Below are 6,014 nucleotides of genomic sequence, written 5' to 3' on the forward strand. Positions count from 1 at the left end.
GAAAAAATATTCATAATGTAATATAACATTTTTCAAAGATAACTTGCTCTTTTGTATAAAGTAGTTTGGGATACTTTGTACAAAAGGAACTAAGTACAGGTATGACTTGTTAGTGCATGAGTGATTGTTCAGACAATAACTAGGCATGAAGCTAATTTCAAGAGACAGGTCTCCGAATAAATCGGGAGCAGGGGTTGCCACACCTCTGGATGATAAAGGGTTCTGTGCGCACTTCAATTTTAATGTATTTTTAGTGTGACTATTTTAGCTATCGGGGCTTCAAACAAGTTTTCTTTTTTATTTCTTTGTATGCAGAGTGTTTACTGCTATTGCCACATTTGTTTTGAGAACTAGAAATATTTAACTTTGTTACATATTTAGAAGTGAGACCCTTCAGCCCAGAAGATCCTGTGTAGCATGATAGTGTCACATTCTGGGGTGCATTTCAGACCTGTGAGGGCTCACATTACTGCTTGGCTTGCAACCTTGAGTGCCTCACAGTGCTTTACTGTTGTAGCTCCCAATCTGGGCTACCCACAACCAACCTGCCAGCATGCAGGTCACACTCTGAGTGTCCACGTATAGCTACTGACTTGGTCCAACAACTCTGACCCCAGCAGCCTGTCAGCAGCAGGCCAGCCACATTCTGACTTCCAGCAACCTTGGTTACTACTTTCAGGGTTACCCCAACACACTCCCAAATTTTCCCCCAAAACGTGTTCTGAGCTGTCCAGCCCTCTTTTGGACTGTTCAGATATTAGAGGTCCTTTGCACTTGTAAGGGGTCAAAATTCAGCTGTTTGCTAGACTCCTGGAGTTACCAAACAGTTCAGTTTAAACACAGCACTGAATTAGTTTGTTAAAATGAAATTAGTAGTTAAAAAATGAAGTAAGTTAAAACCTACCTTGTTAAGATAAATTGAGTACACGTATAAAGTATTAGTCAGAAATGGTTACAAGAGAAATAAAGACAAAATGTCTTCTAGTAGCTGAAACGTAACAAGCTACACTTGGTTCAAGGTAAAACCCTTACCAGAGGTTCCCAGCAACACAGATGATCATATTCTCTGGTCATGGTTTCCCCTCAGAGTTAAAGGGGTAGTTACTTAATCTTTCTTAGGTGAAAGAGTGACAGAGGTTGGGGCCTGGTCTACACTAAGCGTTTATACCGATTTTAGCAGGGTTAAGCCGATTTAACGCTGCACCCGTCCACACAATGAGGCCCTTTATATCGATATAAAGGGCTCTTTAAACCGGTTTCTGTACTCTTCAGCGCTACTCCTCTCGTCAGGGAGATCGGTATTACCATATCAGATTAGGTTTAGTGTGGCCGCAAAGCGACAGTATTGGCCTCCGGGTGGTATCCCACAGTGCACCACTGTGACCGCTCTGGAAAGCAGTCTGAACTTGGATGCACTGGCCAAGTAGACAGGAAAAGCCCCGTGAAATTTTGAATTGCATTTCCTGTTTGCCCAGCGTGGAGCTCTGATCAGCACAGGTGGCAATGCAGTCCCAAATCCAAAAAGAGCTCCAGCATGGACCGTACGGGAGATACAGGATCTGATCACTGTATGGAGAGACAAATCTGTTCTATCACAGCTCCGTTACAGAAGACGAAATGACAAAGCATTTGAAAAAATCTCCAGGCTATGATACAGAGTCCACAGCACAGTGCTGTGTGACAAGCATAACGGAAAGCCAAAGAATCAAATGGACACTCATGGAGGAAGGAAGGGGGGACTGAGGACTCCAGCTGTCCCACAGTCCCCGCAGTCTCCGAAAAGCATTTGCATTCTTGGCTGAGCTCCCAATGCCTGTAGGGTCAAACACATTGTCTGAGGTGGTTCAGGGTATATCTCGTCAATTTACCTCCCTTCCCCCCCTGTGAAAGAAAAGGGGAAAAAATCGTTTCTTGACTTTTTTCAATGTCACCGTATGTCTACTGCATGCTGCTGGTAGACGTGGTGCTGCGACACTGAACAGCAGCATCTTCTCCCCTCCGCGGTGGCAGACGGTACAGTACAAAATGACTGATAGCCGTCCTCATCATCCTGTGAGTGCTCCTGGCTGGCTTCGGTGAGGTCAGCCGGGGCACCTGGGTAAAAATAGGAATGACTCCCAGTTATTCCCGGCAGATGGTACAGAACGGCTGGTAACCGTCCTCATCATAGCAACTGGGGGCTGAACTCCATCAGCCCACCTCCTTTCATGTCTAAAGAAAAGATTCTGTGCTGCCTGGACTATCATAACAGTGGGATGCTGGGCTCCTCTCCCCCCCACTGTTTAATGTCTTGCCTGGACTATCATAGCAATTGGAGGCTGCCTCCCCCTCATTTTATCTCACTAAAAAGTCAATGTTTCTTATTCCTGCATTCTTTATTGCTTCATCACACAAATGAGGGGACCCTGCAATGGTAGCCCAGAAGGGTTGGGGGAGGAGGGAAGCAACGGGTGGGGTTGTTGCAGGGGCACCCTCTAGCATGGCATGCAGCTTATCATTTCTGTGGGATCTGACACGGAGCAGCTGTGCTTTCTGGTTCTCTGATTCTCTAGTACATTTGCCCCATATTTTAGGCAGGACTGACTCTATTTTTAGATATAACATAATGGAGGGAATGACCCAGGGGGTCATTTTTGTCTTTGTGCCCCCAACCAACCTCAGTGAAGGTCAGCCAGGAGTACCCATGACAGCAGCAGACAGTACAGAATGACTGATAACTATCATCTCATTGCCAATTTACAATAGCTCAGCAGACCATACAGAACAACTGGTAACTGTCTCTGCTACCTTGCAAAGGCAAGTGAATGCTGCTGTATAGCGCTAGAGTACCGCCTCTGTCAGCGGCATCCAGTACACATACGGTGACAGTGACAAAAGGTAAAATGGGCTCCATGGTTGCCATGCTATGGCGTCTGCCAGGGCAATTCAGGGAAAAAGGGCACAAAATAATTGTCTGCCGTTGCTTTCACAGAGGAAGGAATGAGTGATGACATTTACCCAGAATCATCCCCGACACTGTTTTTGCACCATCATGCACTGGGATCTCAACCCAGAATTCCAATGGGCGGGGGCGACTGCGGGAACTATGGGATAACTACGGGATAGCTACCACAGTGCAACGCTCCAGAAATCGATGCTAGCCTCGGTATATGGATGCATACTGCCGAATTATTGTGCTTTGTGTGGCCGTGTGCACTTGACTTTATACAATCTGTTTTACAAAACTGGTTTATGTAAAATCGGAATAATCCTGTAGTGTAGACGTACCCAGGGAGTGATCCGTTGGGGGTGTTTTTGGCCCTCACTTTTATAGTCCAGTCACCCTTTGCAGTGGATTCTTCTAAGGATTCAAACAGTAAAGAAACAGTAAAGAAGGTGACATGGGGTCTGGTGGTGTATACTGAAATGCAGATTCTCCCCTGTGTATGTTGAAATGCAGATTTGCCTCATCTGCCATTTCCCCCTCTTGCTCTCTCAAGGACCCTGTTTATTACTTATATGTACGTTGAGGTAAACACACATTTCATTGTGTAGGATAAACCCATTGAACAACTTTTGCCAATGCTGGGCTGGGAGGGTTTGAACACGTGCTGACAGTATCATACAAGGGGGTATATAACTTTACATATAAAGTTGTTACATGTAGTAAGAAGACAGCCTGAAACATAAGGCCTTGTATCAGCGGCCTGGGATAAAGTAATGCTGATGTAAAGCAAAGCTAAGCTGTGAGCAAGAGGCAGGCCCTGCTCACAGAATCTGGCAAGAACAGGCCTGATATTGCAGAAATGCATATTCCTAAGTAGTGCTAGGCATAAGACTATATATGCAAACGCATTCCAGAAAGATGGTCCCAGAACACCTTAAGATAACACCCCATCCTAAAGATAAGGTCAGGATGACAGTATGATGGATAGAGATGTTTAAATCAAACAATACATACAAGGTAATGGGTGGTACCGTAATACATTAGGGGCAATATGTAATTTGTTTGCATTGGTGTATAAAGATGTATCTTAGAAGGAATGTCTTTGGCCAGACTAGGGATCAGTGGAAAGTTCCACCACTGACTAAGATGCATCCATTGGTTCATGAGCTCCTTCCTAGTATCCTTGTAGACTCTGCCAGGTGCTATTACCGTGCTTCATCAACAATAAAACTTGGCTGGGTTCCTTTGCTACTAAAATCCAGTCTGTGGTCTGATTGGCAGTTAGCCAGTACAGCAGGCTTCAGTCTATCTGGCCAGAGCAGTGCAGCAACAGAAAAGAACAACACACGACCATCTGTTGACCACATAATTTTTAAGATTTTTTGGCCAGAAAATTACTAGTTCCGTAGATACCTTACAAAGGATGTTTTGTACACAAATAAAATTACAAATGTAAGTGTGAATACAGGGGTGTTTGGTCACAGTTATAGACAGATTATCTGTTCATATACTCAACTACTTGTTAAAAGGTTTTAGTAGTCATTGGCTGATCAAGTGATTAAAAAAATTAATTATGATTAATCATGAATGTTAAACTGGTTTGAGCATGGCCTGCTAACCCAGTGTGAGTTCAATCCTAAGCGGGCCATTGGGGATTAGTTGGGGATTGGTCTGCTTTGAGCAGGGGTTGCACTAGATATCTCCTGAGAGTCCTTCCAACCCTAATAATATTAAATCTATCTATAAACAATAATACCATTTATTTAAATAATTTGGATATTTCTACATTTTCAAATAATTGTATTCATTTACAACACATACAAAGTATATGGCTCACTATAATTTCTGTACAAAAATATTTGCACTGTAAAAAACAAAAGAAATAGTATTTTTCAATTCACCTAATACAAGTACTATAGTAGCAATCTCTTTATCATGAAAGTTTGAATTTACAAATGTAGAATTATGTTACAAAAATACCCTGCATTCAAAAATAAACAAATGTGAACTTAGAGACTACAAGTCCACTCAGTCCTACTTGTTCAGACCAATTTGCTCAAACAAGTTGTTTACGTTTGTAGAAGATAATGCTGCTTGGTTCTGTTTACAGTGTCACTTTGAAAGTGAGAACTGGCACTCTGGTAGCCGCATGCAAGTATCTTACATGCCAGATGCACTAAAGATGTAGTCCCTTGATCTTGCCCCACTATTCCGATGGACGTGTCCATCTGATGATGGTTCTGCTCGATAACAATCAAAGATGTGGACTAATGCATGTTCATTTTCACATCGTGAGCCAGAATGCCACCAGAAGAAGGTTGATTTTCAGTGTTTAGATTCTGTAGTTTCCACATTAGAGTGTTGCTCTTTTAAAGACTTCTGAAAGCATGTTCCACACCTCATCCTCTCCAGACTTTTTGGAAAGGCACTTCAGATTCTTAACCTTGGGTTTGAGATGCTATAGCTAGCTATCTTTAGAAATCTCACATTGGTATCTTCTTTGCATTTTGTCAAATTTTCAGTGAAGGTGTTCTTGAACAACCTGTGCAGAGTCATCATCCGAGACTACTATAACATGAAATATATGGCAGAATATGGGTAAAACAGAGCAGAAGACGTACAATTCTCCCAAAGGAGTTCAGTCGCAAATTTAATTAATGCATTATTTTTTTTGAAGAGCATGATCAGGCTGGAAGCATGTCCTCTGGAACGATGGCCAAAGCATGAAGAGGCATGTGAATCTTTAGTGCATCTGTTATGTACATATCTTGTGACCCCAGCTACAACAGTGCCATGCAAATGCCTGTTCTCACTTTTGACATAATTAAAAAGTGGGTAGCATTAGCTCCCCTAAATGTAAACAAATGTGTTTCTCAGCAATTGGCTGAACAAGAAGTAGGACTGAGTGGACTTGTAGACTCTAAAGTTTTACATTGTTTTGTTTTTGAGTGCAGTTATGAGTAAAATGAATAAAGAAAAAAATCTTATTACTTTTTGGGAACTTCAAAGAAATTCCATATTTCAAGAAAATGAAAGAAAAAGTTCAGAAAAACTAGAATAGACTGGAAAACCTAATTATGACCACACA

Source organism: Chelonoidis abingdonii, chromosome 3 (genome assembly GCF_003597395.2).
Source record: "Chelonoidis abingdonii isolate Lonesome George chromosome 3, CheloAbing_2.0, whole genome shotgun sequence".
Taxonomy (NCBI): Eukaryota; Metazoa; Chordata; order Testudines; family Testudinidae; genus Chelonoidis; species Chelonoidis abingdonii.